General features: G+C 49.1%; 1 protein-coding gene across 4 annotated transcripts in view; it reads left to right on the forward strand.

The window, feature by feature from the left end:
* Positions 1–8,838: 8,838 nt before the first annotated feature.
* SLC2A9 (solute carrier family 2 member 9) overlaps positions 8,839–24,766 on the forward strand; it is a 132,082-nt gene continuing 116,154 nt past the window's right edge. Inside the window, exons 1-3 of one of the 4 annotated variants that reach the window (XM_081048873.1) lie at positions 8,839–9,072; positions 9,371–9,756; positions 23,793–23,887. The gene's annotated coding sequence lies outside the window, so the exon portion shown is untranslated. Of the gene's footprint in view, positions 9,077–9,370; positions 9,757–14,520; positions 14,615–23,792; positions 23,888–24,766 lie in introns of all 4 variants that reach the window. The other 3 variants (XM_081048871.1, XM_081048874.1, XM_081048872.1) reach the window with 3 other exon arrangements.

The following is a 24,766-nucleotide window of genomic DNA, read 5'->3' on the forward strand; positions in this document are numbered from 1 at the left end:
TTGTGGATCGCTGACTCTGTGTGGTGGGGGCACGTGGGGTGGGAGCACATGGCCCCTTGTGGCTCTGGGCGTCTCACTACAGCCTCAGGGAGACGGCTGGGGAACCGAGGGTGTTGGGTCACCTTTTGGTGAGAGAGAGGCTCTTGGATGCGTTCCCATGCCCACCACCAAATCCCTGCGACCTGGGTCACCTCACCTGCCTTCTCTGGGCCTAAATTTCTTTGTAAATGAAAGCGTTGGACCTTTATCAGTCCAACGCTTGGACCTTACCAGTCCGCTAAGGTTTTATTATTAACACGGCAGAGCCTGTCTGTCCTAAGCTGACTTACAGAAAGAAAGGATGGGATGCGTATTGGGGCTGTGAGCAGTGTCTACCCGAGTGCATCAGTTTCCTGGTGTAAAACGGGGGTGATAAGGTGCACATCTCAGGGGTGTGTGCATGCGAGGCTCCAGGTAAACCCTACGCCAGTGCTTGGCCCACAGTAAACGCAGTGTCAGATGGACCATCAATAGGACGAAGAAGGCAAATTAGTGAGCAGTGGGGGATGTACACATAGTCAGCCGGGCACAATCACCCAGCTAATGATAACAGACAACAGACAGTGCCCTATGCCCCAGGAGGAGTCCAGATGCACCTCCAGGTTGGGGAGGGCGCACTCAGAGCCAAACGGGACTCAGGATGTGACGTGGAAAATACCCGAGGCAGGGGTTAGTGTCATTGTGCTTGCCTCGACTCCTGGGGAAAGGAAAGTCGGAAACTCACATTCTGTAATGTAAAAATCCTTCTATTAAAGCCCATAGTTCTGAGTTTGCCCCTCCCAACCTCAGCACTAGTGAGCAGTTTGGACAGGACGGTTCTTTGCTGTGGCAGGTTCTGCAGGACGTTTGCCAGTGTCCTTGGCCTCCATGCATGACGTGCCAGTAACACCCGCTGCCCCAGTTGTAGCAATGAAAAGTATCTCTGACATCGCCAATTCAGACAAGAGAGTGCCTTTTCATTTTGAAAGAGCTAGACCTCTTTTGTTCGGTAGAAGAGCTTTGCGACTCTATGATCCTACAGCTTAATTCTCTTAAAAAGAACATAAATATAAATGGTTATTTGGCTGCCTCACCTTACTCATTCCGAGTCAACGCAATCATTTTACACTCAAGTTCATGTGTGAAATACTGATTATCTGCTATGAACCAGACACCACAGTCAGCTTTCAGATGAGATGTGCTGTCACGGTGTCTGCAGAGTACTAAGGGAGGATTAAAACGAGTGATTCCATCATAGTGTTAGGGGCAGAGGACACTCAGAGCTGTGGGGCCTGAATGAGGGATGTGAGACCAGCCTGGGGGCTGGGGGTAAGGGGTTAGAGCCCCTTTCAGGTTTCATGAGATCCTGGATACCGCCTCCCACTGCTGCCTGCCCCCTGTGGACGCCCTTCTCCCATTTCTGGACCCCTGCCGTTAAGTGGTTGCTGAAGGCTCTGGGTGTAGTGCTCAGCTAAGAACAGCAGAGAGCAGCTTGTGATCACGGCTGAGCCTAGGCCGGGCCAGCCTGCCAGAAGCACTTGCATCGGGAAGGACCAGTGGCTCGTGGCAGAGGGGCCACAGGATCCAAGTGTGGCCAGCACACCAAGCAGGCCTCCTTCCCAGCCTCCATCTGGTGGCACGACACCATTTCCTGGCCTGGCCTCAGAAAGCTGGCTGCTGAAGACGACAGTTTCCTCAGTAACTGGCCTTTGTTGTCAACCTTGCTGGGCTCAGCAGGGGAATGGTCCCTTCTGTCTCCTGCAAGCCACCCTCTATTAAGAGCGTGGGCAAACTGCTTTGCAGTTAGCTGGTTTAAGATGAGTGGAAGGGACAGTCACTCTCCATGGGGATGTCTCAGGCATATCCCTTTTTTCCAGCATGTGGTAAAAAGCACTGGACATTGTTCTACCTGGACATTATTCTGGCCTGAGGCTTGGTTGGTGGCAACACTGACCTGGCTTCTCACTTTCCCGCCCCACCCAAGCTTCCCTGTTCTCAGCTTCTCTGGGGCAGAGGAAGTAAATTGCAAGGATTTGTCCCAGAGACGTGCTAATGGATAGTATTGGTTGGCTGTGTCATCTCATCTCCCGCAAGTCACCTCGCTGGTATCAATGTAAGCAAGTCTCTCTTTGTAGCCCAAGCAAGGACCAACTGAAGGGAATGGGTTTGCTCACCTAACGGGGCTTTTAGCTCAGTAGTGTTTGAAAGTGTTCTGAGGCCCCCACAACAGAAACTCCTCCTAAAAATACGGATTTCCACTGCGTGGCTGTCTCCTAGAATTAAGCACGTATCTGCCCTGCAGCCCGTCAACCCCTCTCCTACATATATATACAAGAGAACGAGGTGTGTATGAGGTCTTATAATTTAAGTTTACGAACTTGTTGCAACGATGTTGCTCATCTTTTTTGATACCAGAGGGATTATTCATTATGAATCTGTACCGACTGGACAAAGAGTTAACCAAGTTGACTATTTGGAAGTGCTGAAATGGCTGCGTGAAAAAGTTAGACGACCTGAACTTTTCGTCAACAATTCATGACTCTTGCATCACGACAATGCACCAGCTCACACAGCACTGTCTGTGAGGGAGTTTTTAGCCAGTAAACAAATAACTGTATTGGAACACCCTCCCTACTCATCTGATCTGGCCCCCAATGACTTCTTTATTTACCCGAAGATACAGGAAATATTGAAAGGAAGACATTTTGATGACATTCAGGACATCAAAGGTAATATGACAGCTCTGATGGCCGTTCCAGAAAGAGTTCCAAAATTGCTTTGAAGGGTGGACTAGGCAGAGGTGTTGGTGCATAGCTTCCCAAGGGGAGTACTTCGAAGGTAACGATACTGATATTCCGCAGTGAGGTATGGAGCACTTTTTCTAGGATGAGTTCGCAAACATAATCATCTGACCTCGTACTGAAAAGGTCAAGGAGCTTCAGGGAAGTTCCTAAGAGACCAGCCGTACCTCAGAAGTAGGACCAGGAGGACCAGGTGGGAACTTCACGGGTGTGACGTGTGGCTTGAATTATGCTCCTCACAAGGGCAGTTCTGGCCCCAAGTCAGCGAGACCAGAGACTGAGTAGCTTGTCTTGTGTTTTGTGGCTACAGCTGTGTTTTAACTATGGGGAGCAACATGATAAACTCTCTGGGGTCTCGGTGGGGAGAACTAGCATGAGCCAGAGTTCTGGTTCTCTCTATGGCAAGGATAATCTTTTATACTATTGGTGGGGATTTGGGTGTGGGGCCTGACCCCATCGGAGGTGGGATGTGGCTGGGGGAACAGTCTGGTGCGAACTTTCTCAAATTATGGACGCTTATTATCTAAGACCCACTAATTCTGCTCTTGGGCACATGAGCTGAACGCGCTCTCACACAGGCCCACGACAGGACACGTATGAGGACCTTCCTGCTGTGATGGTGGATTGCTGAAAACTGTCTGGGGCTCCATCCTTGCCTAATGCTCTATATAGGTTGTCAGAGTTAATTTCCTATCAGTCCAGTACAGCTGGCACTAGTTCCCCCATTTTACAGATGAATAAACTGAGGCTCATGAGCTTAAGTAACTTGGTGAAGGTCATACTGCTTATAAATGGCAAGGCTGATAGTCAAATACCGGTTCTGCCAGATTTCTCCCTCAGTATATTTATCCACTAAACCACCCGCTTCATAATGAGAAATGAGGGGACTGGAGAAAATCCCCTCACCATTGATGTTCCTTCCATCTTATATTCTTCCCTTCTTACTTTCTAGATGAAGGCAAGAGAAGAGATAGGCATTACAGAAAAAAAAAAAAGAGGTCTGGTGCGAGTGGGGTCAACGGTGTCAGTTTGACCTCTTAGAATTCTGACTTCATGATGCTTCATGTAACAAAAATTCTTAAAAAAAGATAAGAAAAGTAACAACTGACCCATGTTAAGCCCACGTGCCAGGCACTGTTCTAAGGACTTGACATGTCAATGTCAGTCCTCATGGCAACCCTGTGGAGCAAGTCGGATGCTTATCTCCGCTTTAAAGATGAACAAATAGACAACCAGAGAGGTTAAGTAACTTGCCCAAGGTCACACAGCTGAATTATAAACCCAGGCTAAGGCTGACTCCACAGTTCTAGTTCTCAGCCCGTGCAGTGAGGTAGAGCTGCTTGCTTGTTCCACTCCTGCCCTGCTCAGCACATTTTGGATGGACCATTGACCTCCTCTTGGTCTCAGTTTTCTGCTCGTAAAGTGTGGATAAAAATAGTGTTCCCCACCTGGGGCTGTTCTGAGGTATAACACCTGCAAAGTAATCAGTAAGTTATTGTCATTAAAGTTTTATCATCTCTGAATCACACATCTACTCCCTGTAGGGATTGGTGCTAAATGCCCCAGAACAAACCTGGGACACTGTTTGCGCCTGGGCCCTTTGTGATGCCCCAGGATCCCCAAGAAGTGGACATTGGCCCAGGGCTAGGGGAGCGACTGCATTTTAAAAGGAAAGAGGAGGGTGAGCCAAGACCCTGGGCCCCCACTTGGGGACAAGGTGAGCTGAACTGACTGACAAAGGGCCTGGAAAATCCAGCCAGGGGGTCTTCACAGGCAGAGCAAATGTGAGGGTCTGGGTACTTGAGTGGGAGAAGGACAAACACAGGGAGAGCCCCCAAGCTTTGGCACCAAACGGATCCGAGTTCAAATCTCACCTCATCTCAGGCCATGCTCTTGCACATCCCTCAAGCTTTCCTTGCTTAGACATGGGCTTTCAGTTCCCTTGCACAGCAGCTGGGGACTCGGCGAGATGAGCACTGGTTCACCCTCTGCGGGGTGGCCAGCATGTAGCCGTCACTCCAGAAGCCCCGACCTCCCTTCCTGTTAGGACCAGGAGCACATGGGTGTGGGTTCGGCTGGCTGGGAACCAGCTCTTCCCTTGTGACCACAGACAATGGCTCCCATTCACCTGCCACGGTGTCCCTACTTCTTCTTTACAAAGACAGGAAGGAAAACTGGTGATGTTTGCTTGGCAAAAGCTTCCATTCAGATTTCAGTCTATGCAGCTATTTTTTTTAATAATACAGCCATATTCTTTTTTGAACTTGACTTTTCGTAAAATCAAAATAGGCTTCTTAATGAAATGTTAAAAATCAGATTCAGAAGAAACTAACGCCAGATGAGACGAGTTAAAGACGCTACGAATTTACTTGTTTGTTTCTCTGTTTCTTATACCTCCCGCCAATATGTAGCAAGGACCAACAGGGAGAACGTTCAACTGACCTTATACATAGAACTGTGGTTCCCTGGAGCCCTTGCGACCTGTTCTCCCCAAGAGGTAGCCAATCTTCCGTTTCACACATGAGTGTTTAAATGGTAAAAAGAAAAATGAAAAAGGGAGAAGGAAAAGGGGTGATTCGAAGCACTGTGGGAGGAAAGGTCCCTGGGACAGGGCCATGACTTCAATGAAAGGCTGTTGGACATCAGCCAGATGAGCTGATGGGCGAGTCCCCCTGACATCCTCCCTGGGGTTCAGAGTGGACAGTTTGCACGAAGAAATCAGGACAATCTCCTGGCTGAGGGCCTGGACTCTGCTCTCAGTACTGCTCCAATTTCCAGGACAAAAATGCCTGTCAGTGATTTCCAGCTGGCACCTTCGAGCTGACCCTTGCAAAAGGTCATCTCAGCAGGGTTCCTCACGGGATGGATTGCCACTCCTTCCTCTGCCCTCTGGCACTGCAATCATTCCGGTGTGTTTAACTTCATCAAATGATGTCTCGGAAACATGGGTGGAAGTGCCTCACTCCCCCGGCCCCGGCTGGTGCTGTCCACCTCTGAGTGCTGCCCCGGCACCCACCCCGGGGATGATGGGTCAGCCAGCCTGAAGTGCTGCCTTCAGCGCTAAGGCACCGAGCTTCTCCTGCGCACTTCCTGTGAGCCAAACACCATGCGGGCTGCTGGGGGTACAGGCACACAAGACCGACAGTCCCTGCTCGGGGAAGACAGCAAACGTCAAGGGACAGACTGATTGTGAGGAGTGACAAGTACTCAGCAGGATGCAATCCACGGGTTGGATGGGAACGAAGGGAAATGCAGAGCGTCCTGAGTGCAACGGGAAGCCATCCAGTGACGGTGGGTCCTACCGCAGAGGTGCTGAGAGCCCAGGTGACAGCCAGCGAGGGAAGAGAGACAGGTGACACACAGTTTGAATCTAGATTCAGGGCCGCTGGTGCATGGATGAGGTTGAAAAGGAAGCGGAAGGAACCCAGGATGCTATTGAAGTTCCTAACTAACCGAGGAAGCTGGCGGGGCCACTGGCTGAGACACTGGGGCAGTCATGGGACTGGGGGGCGGGGGGAGAAACGCAAGAGTCTGTGAGCCAGCAGGTGATGATATCAGGTGCACAGCCGCATGCGGGGGAGGGTTCTGGCTCCATGGGTACATTTTGGAGCTGCCAGCCTACAGACACCTCGGCGTGCGAGGCACACGTGATCTGGCAGGGAACAGTGTTTGCAATAAACCGTGGTGTTGCTTGACAAAGCTAAGGTTGATAGCAGGTACGAAACACCGGGAGAGCAGAGGGAGACCCACCTATTCTGTAAGGGGTGGGCCATGGGAAAAAAGGACTTAAATTGAATTGAGTCTTAAAGTGTGGGTTAACATTCTCCAGGGAGAGAAAGCTTCTCGGCAGAGGGATACTTGGGGGAAGACTCGTAATGTTCAGAGAAACGAGTGTGTAACAGGAAACGTGACGCCAGAGAGTGAGGCCAGGGCCAGCTTCTGAGGCTTCTCGTGCGCCATGCTGCGTGTCCCATCTCAGGCCAGACGTGGGGGACCAGATGCACCACCCAGAGGGTTTCCTCCAACCCCTCTGCTTCAGGCCACGCCTGAGTGGGCTGCACATCAGCAGCAGACTGTTTGGGGCTGAAACCACACCAAGCTGAGGCAGCCATGAGCCAAATGCAGCTTGCCTTCCGCCTCTGTCTGTGTCTCCAATATACTTGCACGTTGAAGCCCTAACGCCCAGTGTCACCGCATGTGGGCATAGGGCCTTCATGGAAATAACTAAGGTTAAATAAGGTCAAAAGAGCCCTGATCCAATAGGATGCCCCAGGGTTGCCCTTGCAAAACACCACAAACAACAGAAATTTACTCTCTCACATTCTGGAGGCCGGAGTCTGAGATCAAAGTGCTGGCAGGGCCGAGTGCCCTCTCGGTAGAGACTCTGGGTAGAAATGTTCTTTGCCCCTTCGGCTTCTAGCGGTACCTAGAAGCTTTAGCACCCATTGGCTTGTATCACACCACTCTCTGTCTCTAGTGTCACATGGCTTCTCCCTGTGTGTGTCTCTTTATAGGGACACCTGTAATATGGGATTAGAGCCCACACTAGTGACCTCATCTGAATTTAATTGCACCTGGGGTTAGGACTTTTCTAGTTTTTTCAACTCATAACAGCATAAATCCTGAACTTCATAGCTCACCATGTTGCTATGAAAATGATATACAATGATGTATGAAAAGATACTGTTCGAATTAAAAAAGCATGCAGTTGTTGTCCCCTACCCTGGACGGGTGACTTGCTGGCTTTGGGAGGGCGGGGTCCTCAGATGTATGTCCCAAGGCAGGTTCTAGGTGGGACCACTTTGAGCCGGAAGATGCTGACATATCAAATTTTCCCTATTTGAAATAGTTTGAAAGACAAATGATTATGGAAGCCGGGAACTCACGAGTCCTCCGAGCCATAAATGAAACACCAGTCTGGGAGCCAGCAACGGGACGGTTTTCATCATTATTGAGATGCCATGATAGCGCTGGCCAGCAGCTTCCTTCATTCAAACCCCCCCACCCTCACAGGACTTCGTGATACATTCCCGCCCAAAGACAGAGTTGCAGTTTGTCTTTTTAAATAACTGTCTCATAAAAAGGTGTGTCCATTTTTAAAATAAAATCTTTTATTATTTAGAATTGAAGTATTTACATAAACATTTAAAACTGTATATTAACAAAGCATATCTAAACATGTGACACCAAATTAAACTCTCCATGGGGTTTCTAAACAATGGTCGGATGAATAGAGTACAAGCTACTTCACAGAGAATTGGAAGGCACTTTGAAAGCTACAAATCACTGTAAGCACTTTATTTTACAGTAACGTTTAGTTTGCACTTTATTATATTGTCATGATTATAAAAACGAAAAAAGTTAGGAATGTAGAAGGAAACAAAACCAACACATTCCTGGAAACAACTGGGAAATGTTTTTAGCCATATTTCCTTTCTGACATTTTAATGTCTGGTTTATCATCATTGGTTTATTTGCCAAGCACTTCAGCTGGAGTGGACACGCCTATTCCAAACCACAGTGCCTGTTTAACACAGTCATTTCCCTGCAGATATTTATGAAGGGAAGGGGGGGCTCTGTTCCTGGCCTAAAAGAAATTGGCATGCTGCTAGTGGTTTTTATTCCAATTATTCAGACATCTATAAATTCTACAGTCCTCCCTCCCCCATCGGCCTGCGTTGGCTGAGTTTCCTTGCATTTTCCTCTTTCTCCTTTTTGGCTTCCTTGGCAGCCAAGCAAAGAGAAGGCCTGTATTTGGAACAAATTAGTCTGGGTTTTAGTTCTAATAAAAAGCCCCAGCCGGTGTGTCACCAAATTCCGGGGCTGGAAGTACTGGGGTTGTTGACATTTGCCTTGGTGTAAGGAGGTCACCAATAGTCACCCCAGAAGGAGGGCTTGTGGGCAGCACTGCAAGGCTCCAGCTCACAAAGTGTCTGGCTTGAAAACCTAAGTCCCAGGAGAGGCCATGGAGTCCAGATTTCCTTCTGTAAGTAAGCCCTGCCTTGGAGGAGGGACTTCCGCTAGAGGCCTGGGAAGTGAACATGAGTGAAGACAGAGCCGTCCCTGCTGTCCCCTGCAGGCCTCACGGCCGATGGACACACAGGGTGGCCTGGCGCGAGTGCAGGCTCTGACCAGGCTGCCCGGGTTCAAATCCCAGCTCTGCCCTTTGCCAACAACTTGCCCCTCTGTGCCTCCGTTTCCTCGCCTGTGAGAAGGGGATGACACCATACCTGACAGGACGGCTGGGGAGTGAGTGAGTATGTGCGACGACCTCAGCACAATTTGCGAGCCGTGGGACCCCAAATTTGCTAGCTTTTGTCTCCGTACTCATAAATGTTATGTTGTATTTCTTTTCTTTATCACAAAAATTGTGAAAAGGGAAAGGATTGGGTTCACGGAGAGGTCTGGCTTAAGAGCAACAGTTAACATTCATCCAGAGTTGCCTCAGTGGACTGCACGGGGCAGTCACACAGCGGAGCCTTTCCGGGGATCCTGGAATCCCCCCCGCGGCCCATGCGGTGGAGTTCACCGCTTTTATTCCCATTTCACAGGTGAAGGTGCTGAAGCTCAGAAAGGAGCAATAACAGCTGAGAACCCAGCAGCCAGGAGTGAAGGGGGCTGGGACGCCGTGGCCAGATGGCCCCAGGGCTGTGCTGCTGACAGCTCAGCTTCCCCAGAGGAAGAGTGGGCACGGGGCCAAGGCAGGCCGTGCCAGGGCGGTGGGGGCAGCAGACGTGGGAAGGAGGACTTCGTGTGCCCGGACTTGAGTCACTGGAGGGAGTTGGTGCCTGGCCCGAGGGCTCAAAGACCAGGTGTCTTGGTGGCACGACAGAAAGAGCCCAGCCCGGACGCCCAGGACACTGCTCAGCAGGTCACCTATCTGTGCTGCCAGCCCTTGGACCTCAGAAATCCACCTGCCAGCAGAGTTCTACCGAGGGTGAGGCCCAGATGATAAAAATAAGACGATAAAAAGTGGTGCCAAGATGATAAAAAGCAGGCAAAAGGGCCTGCCCTGGATACTAAGGATTTTAAACTTAGTTGCTCCATTTTTAAAACAGAATACTATATCCCGACGATTTCTGGGTAGATATTGAAGGTTTCTTGGAAAAAGTGACGCTCGGGTTGGTTTTGAGAGATGAGTGTGACCCAGAGCAGCAGAGATGGAGGGTGTTCTGGATACACACAGCGTCTGAGGTGGAGGGGTGCCTTCCCTAGCTAGGTGGGCAGGACTCTGGGGCAAGTGGGAGGGTCGCAGGCAGAGCCGGGACAGTGTCAGACAGCAGGGCCGGTGGCCAGGGTGGGATGACGTCACAAAACATCTAGCTTACTTATCCCGTCTATTCCAAGACAACCTTAGTTCTTTTCAGTCATGCCATCTGGCATAACAGACTCAAGTCAGTTATAAGCCACTAAGAGCAGAAATTTGATTTTCATGGAGCACAGGACAAAAGGAGGAAATTGAGTTAGATATTCAGAGGCTCTTTGGCACTTGGAGAAAATGGAGAGAGGCAAATGTGCTACCAAAAAGGATTGGGGGACGTTTCCTGAACTCCTCCACAATGCCTGACTCTACACGCATCTTATTTCATTGGAGGGCTCCACCTGCAAAGAGAGATTCAAATTCCCTTTCCAAAAAGAAATCGTGGCTCAGCATGGTTGCATAACTTGCCCAGGGTCACACAGCTAAGTCACCAGAACTATCCTATCTATACCATCTTCCACTCCACTCCACTATCGTCCCTCAAGAGACCTAGTGGGGAGTTGAAGGAAGATGAAAATGGTTGCTTCTCCAGCGTGGTCTGAGGGTGGGACGGGCTAAATAGTGACAGCGGCTGAGCCAGGTCTCCTGTTCCCCGAGCGCCAGGCCGTGTGTACAGGATGTCATGCTTCTGTCACCTGCGATCCTGAGAACCACCTTATGAGAAGTCCACTGTTCCCAGCCTCCTCCTGGCCTAAGCCTCCACCCTCTCTGGTGTGGACCAGATGGGTCTTCCTGCTTCTGCGTTGTCCCATCCTCCCGTCTCCCCGGGTGCTAACAACCCAGCTCCACCTGGCTGCCCAAGAGGCCTTTGTAAAGAGCTGACATCATCACCCCCCTCAACTTCCTGCCAAATTTAGAAACTCCAATATCTCCCATGGCTCCTGGCAGTCACCCGACATCCCGAACCTTGTTCCCAACCCATGGCCGCAGGCTTCAGCCACACTGGTTTCTCAGACCCTCACACACAAGCTCCTTCCCACTCCTTCCACCCTGGACTCTCATGCCACTCCCACCCCACAGCCACATGTCAGGTTAATTCTCACTCTTCAGTGTAGGTCAGAATCTCTTGATATTGCCTCTCGTTCTGCCTTACACCACTTTCTAGAGCTTTCCATAATTGTACCTAAACATCCATTCAAGTGCATGGGTGTTGAACATCTGGTTCGCCTTCGAGCATTCTACTGAGCCCATTAAGACAATGCTTTGTAACCGCCTCGAAGAGTGAGCCTGTAGATTCTGAGCTGTCTTGGGCTTCCTGGGAGTGGAGGGGCCTTCTGTCTCGCTTCAGAGAACACACAGTGCAGCGCGTTGCTCTTTAGTGGGTCAAGAAATTTGAAGCTAATTAGATGGGATCGGTAAACAATGCAGCCGGTTTCCAAACTGCACACGGCTTTCATGGAATTAGGCTTGGCCGGGAGCTCAAGGTCATGGGCCAGTCTATTAGCCACACAAATGACTGAATAATGACAAATCTGATCGCTATGATGCTGATTAAAGCTTAGCTTCTCTGATAGTAGTGGAACATTATTCCTTTTTTCTAATTTTAGAAGGGAGGGAGTTAATGACGGGTAAGCATGATAAAACCAGAGTGGGCCGACTACCCTTGATCCTCTACCCCAGGCCTTTGCAAAGCCTTTCCTTAGAGGATGTTACAAACTGGTACACATACAGAATCCCGTCACCCCTCAATCCAACCCCACTGGAAGGAGGGCTGCTCACTTCTCTGCCCCTGACATGGGGCAGAGTTGTGGAGCTGGAGTTGAATTCTCTGCAAGTAGCTTCCTAATTCTAGAACAGTCAGCTTTGGGGAGGCTCTCACCCTCAGTTTCCAAATCTGTAAAACAGGCCTGACGATGACCTCCTGCCTCGGGTTGCTATGGGGGGGGGGTTCCTGAAGTCGCATGTGCAGTGACCTGGTCGTGTCTAGTACATATGACACTCAGAGGAATTCTGTCTCCTGGATGTGGACCCAAAAGACTGGGAGGGCCTTCCCATCTGGTACAGAGTTTGCCAAAGCATGGAACCCAGGATGGTTTTCGGTTGTTTGTGGATGAACCTGCTTACTTCAGTTTTTGTGCATATATTTTAATGTCTATTCGACTTCATGTACATCATTGCTTAAGGCTGTGGTTCTCACCCAGGGCCATACCTTCCAATTGTCCAGGGAGCTTTTAATATGCTCCAGGCCAGAGAGGGGCCTGGCTTTGGGGTTTTATACAACACTCTCTAAGGGGCATTAACTAACAGCCAGGCTGAGAACCAATGGCTTAGGGCAAAGCGGGGTGAAAAATGTAAATAACTCTACTTAGAGTATCCTTAGAGTATCGTATCATCCAGGTGGCGAGCTAAGGCTGAAGTTTGAGAAACGCTGATAAGCCTGAAGCTTTGCTTGCAGGCCGTCAATCAGGATCGTCAAGGGGGTGGTGGGGTTGGTGTGTGTTAAATTTCAGATGTCCTGCCCCATCCCAGCTCATTACATCAGAATCCCAAGGTGTGGGCCTGGCAAATTCCTGTTCTCATCAGCCTACCTGGCCCTGGTCTTCTGGAGGACACTGAGAAGCCACTCGTTTTATGAAGGTCAAGGCCATGATCACGAGGAAGGGAGACACGCCGCCCGACCGGTGAAGACAGGCAGGGTGCTGGCCAGCACATGTCAGTCAGTGGTACTGGGAGCCAGAGTTCACCCAGGGCAGCAAGGGGCCCAGAGGCTGCAGTTCTGGGGAATCTGGGGGGTTTTGGAGGAAGCCCTGTGTTCAGTGCAGAAGGTAAGGCTTCTCTGAACGTATCCAGCCTGGTTCTCTGGGACAGGAAGGAGACAGGAAGGCAGGACAAATGCCCAGTACAGGAACACGGTTCGAGAGTGCATTCGGCAGGAGTAGTTCCTGGGCGGTAACTTGCAGGACAGATTGCTAGACAGTAACTCCTCTATTTGCCGTCCAGAAGGCACAGCTGTGAACATCTGGAGAGTCCCATGCCTACTTATCCCCCGTTGTGCCCACAGCCTGGTTGCAGTACGTGTTTAGTGACTGCAGAGAAGTTGAAGGGTGAAGGGACCCTCTGCACCCCCAGGGAGATCCCTGGCAAAGGTCCACACATAAATGCAGAAGAATTGTGTGGCAGCAGGCAAACCGCTTATCCTCTCTGAGTCTCAGTATATTCCTCTCACAAATGGATTCCTGCAGGGCAATTAGTGAATGAAATGCAAGAGTTTATTTGAGGGTCTAGCACAGGATAGGCTCGTAATAATAACGGTTGCTTATTATAGGACACACTTGATATACTAAGTCGGTGCAAAAGTAATTGTGGTTTTTGCAATTATTTTTAACCTTTTAAACCACAATACCTAATGTATTGACTTCCTTCTTTGCTTCTGTACCAGACTGCAGCATAGCTACAGAACCCAGCTAATTCATTTCAGTGGCTCTCTTCAGTGCCTTTAAAATGATCCTTTTGATTCGATTCATCCAATGTATTCTGGCTTGAGAATTCTCCAGGAAGTGGTGGTCTTTCTTAGCTGGAAGGAAGCCATGTTAGAGCGGAGGTTGAAGTCTGTGATGGGGGGTCAAGGTGGGACCTCTCTCCTTCTCGGGGTCCCATCCAGTAGAACCCCACTTGGCTGGGATGGTGGTGGTTCTTGACTGTTTCTAGCCTTCCAGCCGTGGACGTGATACTTACCAAGGTTGTTGTTGGAAAAAGATGAGATAATGTAAATTAAGTAGTAACAAGGATGAATGACATTTTTAATTAAAAAAAGCCGTTTACTTACTTAAATACTGATGGATGGATGGATTGTCTGGTAGTGATGACTGAAAACTGGGATGGGAAGAACCTCACTGTCGAGGGAGACGTAGTGGAAAGAGTCCTGGACTAGAATCAGGAAACCTGGCTTAGCTGTGACTGACTCATTTACAGCTCCCTGTGTGACCTTGGGCTGCCTCTCTGCCCTTCAGTCTGATTGCCAGTATGAAGTAGAGCTCAGTCCACCTCCCAAAATTCTGGGGAGGATTGTCTTTGATAATGAATGTGAAGGCGCTTTGTAACTTGCAAAGTCCGCAAGAATGTTATTTGTTCCAGTTATTACTGAATTTGCATCATGCACGGGTTTTCCACACCAACCTGTGAAAGCGTGTTGAGGACTAACATCTCCACGCCCCGGAGGCCCAGAAGACACACTCCTACATCACTAACTCTTGCTTTGCTTGCAGGGGTCCTTTACGGGCACCACAGCCACATTCCTGTAAAGAAAACTCCAAGTGTGAGAAGGTCCCGTGGGGGTCGGGAGCCCAGAGACGGAGTGAAACCAAGTCCTCAGTGGCTGCAAAATGCCTCTAACCAAAGTGTCTGTTACACTTACACCCCCTCTTCCATTTTGTGGCTCTTACTCATCATTTATTCAGTATTTCTTCTTCTATTAGTCCTGTTTTATCTGTTTTATTTTAGGGTCAGTGCCTTCAGGTCTTGCTGGAATTAGGTGGACCCTAACAATTAACTGTGTCAGCGGGAGTCACAGACAAGCCTGGGATGGTGTTGTGCGGTGAGTTGTGTCTCCCCAAAAGATTTGTTGAAACCCTAACCCTCACGATCTCAGAACGTGACTTTATTTGGAAATAGGGTCATTGCAAATGTAATTAGTTAAGATAAAGTCACACTGGATGGGATGTGCCCTAATCCAATGCGACTGGTGCCTTCAGAAGAAGCGGACACATAGGCAGAAGGTCATGTGAGAACCGGAACAGAGATGGGAGGTATGCAGCTCCAAGCTAAGGAGTACCAAGGATTGAAGGAAATCACGAGAAGCTAAGAGAAAGGCCTGGAATAGATTCTCTCCTGGGGGGGCCTTTGAGAGAGCCTGGTCCTGCCGATTGATACCTTGGTCTCGGACTTCTAACCTCTAGAACTGTGAGAAAATACACTTCTGTCGTTTTAAGCACCCCCGTTTGTGGTGCTTTGTTATGCAGCCCGAGGGGGAAATGAATGAATGCATCTGGGAAAGCGCAGGCCGCGAGTTCCAGCCCTGCTTTGGCTACACGCTGCCCGGGCATCTGTGGGCACACCTCTGGACCTCACGTTTCCTGTCTGCAAAGAGAGGGCATTGTGTTGGATCAGGCAGCATTTGCCAATTTTGCTGATAGATAGAATCACCTGGAATACATTCAAATTATAGCTTATTAAACCTTTCCTCCGGATTTTCAAAATCGCTGGGTCTGGGTGGGGTCCAGAAATCTCTTTTTAGGAAACTCTCCAGGTGGTGGCAATGACCAGCACCTCTGACAGTCTAGGTTTCTCCAGGATCAAGTTTCGCCCCATCACCCCACACACTGCATGAAGCCTACCCTGCTTTGTGGGTGTTGGTATCTGTGCCCCACATCCAGATTCCAAACCCAAGAGGACAGACCATGTCTGTATCTCTGGCATGTTGCTTGGAAGATGACCAGTGCTTAGGAATCAGGCATCGAACAAAGCAATACATCGTCTTTACATATAAACGTCCTGCTCTGAGATATGTGACCAGGGTACTTGCAAGCTCTCAATCTCGAGCTCTCAAACGAGCTCTCAAACGCACCTCCCTGCTGCCAGTCTGGCCCAGCCCCCCACTCCAGTTTACCCTCCACCCTCCACGCTCTTTGGGAGGATATAAGATGCAGATGCAGTCTTAAGTCCCTTGATCCTGTGAGGTGGGTTCTGTGATTTTCCCCACTTTACAGAGAGGGCAGAAACTGAGATCCAGAAAGGTTAGGTGAGTTATTCAAGGTTACAGAGCCAGCAGGGGAGCTGGGGTTTGTACCTGGGGTTCTAGTGTCAGCATCTTAACCTCGCCATCGGTTCACCATCTGACCACTCAACAGGATCCAGTCCGAGCATCTTCTTGTCCCGCCTTCTGGGGCAAGGCTGGGCCCATCTTCTTGTCCCACCTACCTCTCTGGAAAGATCACATGTCATTCTCCTCACCCACTCACTCTGCACTTCAGAAGCTCCTCACCCTGTTGGCCCTTCTCTCTTCACTGTCCTGCTGGAAATCTACTTTTCCTTTCCCTCCAGGCTGCCGAGGCAGTTAGCAGCCCGTTTCCCGCTCCCACAGCCTCACATCTTGGTGATTGTAACCACAGCCAGTTGTCTACCCGGCTCACCCATCCTTCAAATCTTTGCTCACATGTCACTTTTCTAGTGAGTGCTTCCAGAATCATCTTTTTAAAATGTGCAATTTCTCCACTTCCACCACCACGCTAGCATTCCCCGTCTCCTTTCTTATGTTTTTCCCATAGTACCTATCACATTCTAACACACCGTATCATTTACTTCATGTGTTTGGTTTTATGATCTGTCTCCCTCCTTTTGACTGGCCAAATAATTCTCCAGATAATCCGCCAAAAGAAAACGGTTTATTCGGGAAAAGAAAAAGAAACAGAACCAAAGAGTGTGTGCACACTCGCCAGCCTGCTTACCACCACCCACGTGGGAAAAAGGGGGCAGAGCCCAACGTGGCTTCCCCCTTTATTTGCATCCCACCCCCCAGAAGTGACCATCGGCCCAGCTCCTCCCACAGTCCTCCCCAGCTCTATGGTTAAGCCTCCTGAGATGCCAGTTCACTTTTAACACTCCCTAGAATGTAAGCTCCATGAGGACAGGCATTTTTCACTCCATGAGGACAGGGTCTTTTCACTGCTCCACGCCAGGTGCCTAGAAGCATACCTTGACGTCAGTCAATGTGTGTTGAGTGATTAAAGGAATGCGTTTCACGCTGTTATCATTCTCTGTTGTGTGTCTATCTTCTTCCTATGAGTGCGAGCTCCTTCCAGGATGGACCTGATGTGATTCATTTCTGTATCTCCGGCAACTAACAAAGGGCTTGCTTCTTAGTAATTCCCCAGGAAGCCTTTGTTGAATAAGTAAATGAATAAGCAAATGAATAAATGAATGAATGAATGAATGAATGAATTTCCTGACAAGAGCTTGCTTGGCAAAATGCAGCAAATAAGTGTCCGTGAGTGGCCTCCCCTGTGGCTGTTTCTCCGGTTGGAATGAGCCCCCAACACACCCAGCCGCTGTGATGCTTGTAGCCCCCGGAACTCATTCAAGGCTGTAAAAGTTGAATAAGGTGATTAAGTTCAGCAGCCTTGGGTGAAACAGTGACATTGTGTGTGTGTGGGGGGGGATGTCAGTCTTGACTCTGCCCCTCCCTTGCTCTGCTTTTTTATCCCTCACCTGGAGGGAGAATTGCCTTCCCCTTACCTCCTCAGAGAAACTGCCCTTCTCACCTCAGTCCCACAGAGGAAATCCTCTGTATGCCCTCCCGCCCTGACCCCCAGCAACTGCTTCTCAGGAAACAGAGAGGAGAGAGGAAGCCACTCCCAGCGACTTCTTAGGCCAGCAGCACTTAAATTTGCTCTTTTGTTTTTTTCCTCCCTGTCGCCTTGCCCTGGCCCAAGTTTTGGCAGACCCAGAAAGTAACCGCCCACCTTGGAAGGCGAAGGTGCTTGTGGGTCTCCCCTCCAAATCAATTGCTGGTTCTCCCCACTTAGAAGGATTGTCACAGGAATGACTGCTTGCTGGCTGGAAATGGGACGAATCAGGGAGTCCTGAAGGGCAGTTGCTTTTATCCAGGGCTTCTGTTTAGGAGGAAAGTCCCGCCTTGTTGGAGAGGTCACTTTGTATTCCCTCCCCAGGGGTGTGAGTCCTGGGGATTTTCCTGGAGCAGGGTAAGAGTCTTTGCTGCCTCAGAGCAGAAGGTAAGCCTGAACTCTCCAGGCACAACCTCAGCAGGGAAGGTGGGGCCGCAGCTGAGGCTCCAAGGTCAAGGGCATCTCAGAAACTTCGCTTATCTGGCTGGAAGGAATGTCCTGTTATCTTAACCCTCAAGCGAAGAGCCAATAGAGGAGACAGATTTAGTACTCGGTTGAACACACAATTCAAAGGGACCCATGAATTCTGTTCACATTTTTTTTCTCCATTTATGCTTCCATGAAAGTGTAGGTGGCAGCGGTGGTGGTAGTGGTGATGGTGGAGATGGTGGCAGTGGCAATGGCGATCGTGGCAATGGTGGTGGTGGTGGTGATGGCGGTGGAGTGGGAAGCCAGGGCAGGGAGAAGAGGCAAGAGGCCATGGCAGCAGCTCTGACTGGGGTGGAAGAGCTGGTTTTGATGAAATGTGTCAGATTCTGGATAGATCTCAGGGACAGGGTAGGGTGTGGATAGTAGGTAGAATGGTGATGCCACTTACCTAGGAGGGAAAGACTGTAGAGGAGAAGGTTTGGTGGGGGATCAAGGGGGTGTCTAATAACGTGGGAGTCAGCATGTAGACGGGATCAGAGCCGCTGTGGAGAGAGTGCAGAGAGAAGAGGATGAGCAGACAGGGAGGAGACCCCAAAGAAGAATGGGGAAAGAGGCCGGTGAGAAAGGAGAGAACCAAGTAGGAGCTCAGCAAAGTAGCTCAGATGAGCCTTTCCAGGTCTAAGGAAGGTCAGAGCTGACCAGCAGCTACCCAGCCTTTCCTTCACCATCTAAATCATGTGCTGAGTCTCCTTGGCAATCACAAGGTCATTGAGACCTGCTCAGGGCCGGCAAAGGCTCCTACGTGCTTGTTAGTCAACTCTGGCCAAGCAGGAGAAGGAACTGGGAGAAACTCTGAATGAGCAGCTAGGTATAATATAAATATTTATGTTGGACTCTTTCAATTTCATGAATGATTGACTTATAGATGTTAAAAATAGGTACAATTCCCGAGTCTCTGCTAGGTGTTGGGTGTTATGTCCACACGTTATCATTAACGCACACACAGGGACATGTTGTCATGCTGCTGACACAGGTAAGGAAGCTGAGCTGAGATAGGTTTGAGAGAATTGCTGAAGGTCACACAGCTGGTTGGCGGCAACGTCAGTGATTGAAGCTGGGTCACTGTGGCGGCCAAACCCTGGCTAGATAGTGGAAGCTCATGATTGAACCAACAGAGAAACTATGGATCCAGGTTCTGAAAATATGCAGAAAACCTGGGAAGAAAACAACAAGAGAATAGACTGATCAGGAGGTCCCTGGCCCACCACTGCTGGACAATGGGTACATTGTCACTGGCCTCTCTCTCGGCTGACACCTCTGCATAGAGAATGCTTCCTCAGTGGCCCCTGCCTCTCTGTGTCAGATTCAGCATCCAGCGTTGGCAGGACCACCCACCTTGTCATCAAGGACCTTCACAACCGGCTTACGTCACACAACTGGTTGGCAGCAGAGCCAGAATTTGAACCCACGATGGGGGTGCCAAAGCCTTTCTTTTCTTACCTCATGAGAACGAGCAAGGAGGGCCTGAATCTGGGCCAAGGGAACAGCAATTTGGGATTTGATTTTAGGAAAGCCACTGGAAGCTGTAAGCAGGGTGGGTCACCTGGTCTGGTTTTTACCATAGGAAGCCACTCTAGATGTTGCTGTGTGGAACCACGTGGGGAGTGGGGGATAAGCAGAGACAGCTGTCAGGAGGCTGTCTCCCAGGTGAGACATGATGTCATCTACTGCAGATAGAATTGAGAGCAGAGTTGATGAGAGTTTCCATGATTTGGACAGGCACTGGGAAGGCATCTAGGGGGAGGAAGGCGTCTGTTATTTGGGGCTGGGAAACAGGAAGGATGGGAACTGGAACAGGGATATCGGAAGTTCAGTTTGGGACCTGCTATGTTTGAGAAGCTTCTAAGCCAAGTGAGGGCACTGACTGGGCAGGTGAACAGATGAGTCTGGATGTTGGGGGAGAGGTCTAAGCTAGAGGGATAGATTCGGGAGTCAGCAGCACGTTGATGGTCTCAAGGCTATGAGTCTGGATGAGGTCACTCGTGGAAAGAGTGTGGGGCTTTGGGCTGAGTCCTGGGATACTCCACCACTGGACGTCTGGTAAGTGACAGGGAGCAGCCGAATGGACTAGGGAGGAATAACCAGGGAGGCTGAGGGAAAACCAGGCCAGTATGTGGCTGAAAAGGAAGTTTCTAGAAGGACCCAGAAGGAAATGGAGTCGTCAACTTCATCAAAGCTGATGGCAGCTTATAGGGAATTGACTATTGACTTTGGATGATTCATGTCCTCAAAAGAGCAACTTGAGTTGGAGTGGTGGGTCAGAAACCCTCTGGGCAGGAGCTGAGGAGAAAATGGAAGGTGCAAAGAGGAGACAGTGAATTCTCTTTGGGAGAGTTTTACCATCACACACAGCATGGGAAATGGGGTGACAATAGGGGATCAAAATAAGTGTTTTGTTTTTTTTTAAGTTGAGGTGAAATCACTTAACATAAAATTAACCACTTAATTTTATTTTTTTAAATTAACCATTTTAAAGTAAACAATTTAGTGGCATTTAGGACATTCATGGTGTTGTGCGCCCACCACCTCTATCTAGTTTCGAAGCATTCTCATCATCCCAAAGCAAACCCGTACCCATTAAATAGTTGCTCCCCATTTGCACCCTCCCCCAGCCCCTGGCAACCACTAATCTGCTTTCCTCCTCAATAGTTTAACCTATTCTGAATGTTCCATTTAAAAGGAATCATAAAACATGTGACCTTTTGTATCAGGCTTTTTTCACTTAGATAATGGTTTCAAGGTTCTCTCATTGTAACATGTATCAGAACTTCATTCCTTTATATGGCTGAATAATAGTCCATTGCATGGAGAGACCACAACTGTTTATCCTTTTATGAGTTGGTGGACATTTTGACTGTTATCACCCTTTGGCACTGCTATGAGCATTCGTGTTTACGTTTTTGTTTGAACACCTGTTTTCAGTTCTCCTGGGTATATGCCTAGAACTGGAATTATAGGCATATACTGGATTATATGGCAATTCTGTGTGTAATTTTTAAGAAATCAGTAAACTCTTTTCCGCAGGGGCTGAATAGGTTTACATCCCCACGAGCAATGTACAAGAGCTCCAATTCCTCCACATCCTTGCCTACACTTTTTAGTTTTTTGTTTGTTTTTTTAATTGGTGACACGAAGACATTTTTGTACATAGCCTGGGACGACCCAATAAGGAAGGAGACATTGATGCTGCTGAAGGGAAATGGGGTAGTTGCTGGAGGGCAATCCTTGAGAAGGTGAGAGGGACATGCCCACACGACCCACCAATGGGAGGTCTTTCTAAGTGGGAAGTCTGGATGCCCGGCTGCCAAAACAAAGAGAGAAATGTCTCTGACATCAAAGCCCTGAGGCTCGCTCAATGGGCATGTTCTCTCTGGTGAGGAGCTTCCCCACAGAGCAGCAGGCAGTAGGTGGTCTTACTTCAAACCTCAATTCTCATTCACAAGTCCTGGTGTTTGGGGCAAGTGGGGTGACCTGTAGAATCCCAGCAGGCTCAGCCATAGAATGGAGATAGCAAAACTTCAGTGGCTGCTTTGAGGATTAAGTGAGGCTATATAAAATCAGTGCCTGGCACATAGTAGGTGCTTACTGAATGTAGGTCCCTTATATTGGCTCCTCCTTCTGAGTAGATTCTAAATTAGCCAGTAGGAGTAACAGGTTCACCCTTTTCAGTACTTAGCATTATGTTGACCACATAGTAGGTGCTCCAAAACATTTGAAACAGTGTAAATAAAGACACAAGAATAAAAATAATGATCAATAAAGAGATTTCCCAATAATAATAACAATAGTAAATACTTCCTGGGTGCTTGCTATAGGGCAGGCAATTCCAAGGGCAGTATCTAATTTGATCTGTACAACATGACCTTGAGATGAGTATTTCCTTGCCACTTTGCCGAGTGGCCTTGTCCAATGTGACATGGCTGGGGAGCAACAGGCTGGGAGTTGAGGTCTGAAATCAAATCTCAGGCTCTTAGTCATCGTCTTGTACCATCTAGATGCTGGGAAACCAGTGGTTGGATAATCAGAGGGTGGTTTATTGCGGCTAAAAATGAAACCATACTACTCACTGCATGATGGCCAATAAGTCGAGTGACAAGGTGTTGGGATAAGGAAGGAAAGGACTTTATTCAGAAAGCCAGCAATGCAAGAAGATGGCAGACCAGCATCTGAAGAACCACTTTAAGAAAGTCCAGAATTCAGGTTTCCTTTACGTCAAGGGTAGGCGGGGGAAACAGAAGGGGGTGGGGGGGAAACAGGAGGGGCTGGGGTCAGGTGGTGACTGACAACTGTAGACATCTAGGTGCCAGAAGGGTCCAAGGAGGTGAACTTCTTTGTTCTTGGTCAACAAATTCCAGTTGCTGTGGTTGTGGTCACGTGTTCCTACAAACCTTTGACAAACACTCATTATTTTGGTACATACTTCCTTATCTCCTCCGGGGAGGCAGTTTTAGTAAGGAGCTGTTTTTTTGTTTTCTTTTTCCCCTAATGATTATTATGTCTACATGCAAGACTAGGCAGCTACGCAGAAGCTAGTATGCGTAACTTAAAGGTTTGGGAACAAGGCAGGCTTGAATAAAATGCAGTCGGAGAGACCAGGCAATGCAGTTTGTTACAAAAAAGCATCAAGAGAGACATTGGGTGACCGCTTGGGGAAAGGGAGGGTGGGCACCAGCTGGATAATTGTGGAAGATTTGAAAAGACTGGAAAGCCATGCCATTGTTCAGAGGCAATCTCCATCTTGGTGTGTTTGCATTTCCTTAAGCACAACTGAAATCACCTGGGCACAGAAATGTTATTTTTCTGGTGTGTAGGCTGTGTCGGACATTGGAAGTTGATTGATAAAGACACTTTGGGCAGAGGTCTCCGAGGGATCAGGTGATTTCTTCCTGTTTACCAAGCCATCCCTTTGTCAACATCAAGGCACTGGGGAAACACGATTAGCCATGAGAAGGTTGCCCAGCTGCTCTCAATTGATGCCCAGGGAATCAGATGGGCTTTTCCAGGTCCCCAGCACATCCCTGGGACCCAGAGCCTGAGCCCGTACAGGAGCCAGGCACAGCATCGCTTTCCCATGGCGGGGTGGGACTTGCGGGCAGCCATCTTTCAGTGCTGCACCCAGAACCATCCTTTACTTCCCATGCCCTCATCTCTCTCTGTGACCTGCTCGGGAGGAAGCTTTTGGTGCCCTGGGCTGAGCTTGGGTCTTGCCCGCGCTGCCCAGGCACACTCTTGGATCCCTTACATCTTTCTGCCACTCCAGCCCTGTTTATCTCAGGGGCCTGAAGAGAGAATAGGTTTAACACAGGGTGCATCAATTTAGAGCTAAAGTAAGAGGTCAGGAGGTCAACGAGATTTCCATCAAGTCACAATGGCACAGACCATGGGGGCAGCATTTCCCAGCTGATGGCTCTCAGGAGAGGGGGGTGGGGGACTGTCCCAGGGCTGATTTTACTTCCGTGTCAATAATCTAGCAAGAGTTAACCCCTCATGCCGCTCCTTTGGGTTTAGGACTTGATCCACCTGCATTCACTTGTGATCTGCTCTCCAAGTCCAGCAGCTCTTTTCACCTGACCCTCACCACAGCCCGGGCAGGTGGCTCCTGCACCCGTCACACCGTCATGCTAACGAGAAGGCATTTGACATGCAGGAAGGTCAACCGTTAGTGGCTTCGCCAGGACACCTCTGCCTTCGACTCCTGGCCCAGAACTTATTCACCTACACCTGGGCATGTTTTTAATAAGCCGAGCTGCCCATCAATCACTGCTGTTAATCATTTCTCACTTGTCAAGATAGATATCGCAGAATGTTTACAGTGACAGCTGCCCTGAGCTGTGAATGGATGTCATATAATCATTAACACTGTTTTCTTTCCTAATTTCCCAGGTTTATAGCTGATTTCACTGGGAGCTGATCTATCTGTGAAGCGTATTCTGTTCGCTCTTTAGACTGGAGCAGGCGAGGGAAGCACCAGGAGACACGTAAGTTATGCTCACAGACGTGGGTCAGCTTTGGGGATGTTTTCAGGAATGACTGGGTCTCTGACAGAGTAGCTGGAACAAGGGATTTGAAAATCAACGTGGTGATGATTAAGTGGAAAAATAGACATAAAGTGCGTTGGTCTGACAAATATTAATGTAAAAATGGAATTGAGTATGAGCCATTATGGCGACAGTTACTACTCCTATGGCTGGTAATCTGGTTCTCTCTCTCTCTCTCTCTCTCTCTCTCTCTCTCTCTCTCTCTCTCTCTCTTTCTCTCTCTTTCTCCTGCTCTGTTTTCCACATTCCTTATCAATATGTTGTTTTAGGATTAGCTTTAGTCCATGCCAAAGTTAACAGAAAATTAATCCTGCAAATCAAGAAGAGAGTCACAGCCCAGCGTTAATCAGAGAAGCTGGGGACCAGGGTGTGTGTAGCATTTCTTGTTCAGAGCTGTCACCCAGCGGCTGGCTGGAACCACAGGGCTTTGCTGAGCAGGGTGGACAGTGCTCAAGGCGGTGGCTCCAGGCACTTCGGGGATGGTGGGCCCCAGCTTGCACAAGCCAGTTGGGACAACAAGCCCACCTTGGCTGGCTGCCGACTTTTTGCGGTGTATTGGTGTGTCATTGCCTTTTTTGTTTTTGTCCTTCCACCCCGCACAGGCTTATGAGGGTCTGATTTGAAGTGGTCAAGTCTCAGACCTCACCTCTGGGACAAGTGGGGTAGGGAAAAGTACTTATCTGAGGCTTGCTTGCTTTATTTGTAACATGGCAGCCCACAGCGTCTTATGCATGGTGCCTGTGAGGATTTTATTATCAGGAGAGGAGCTACCGTAGTAGCAGAGGTGATTTTCTAAGTACTTAACCCCTCCTACGTAGA

This window comes from Rhinolophus hipposideros (genome assembly GCF_964194185.1).
Source record: "Rhinolophus hipposideros genome assembly, chromosome: 1".
NCBI lineage: Eukaryota > Metazoa > Chordata > Mammalia > Chiroptera > Rhinolophidae > Rhinolophus > Rhinolophus hipposideros.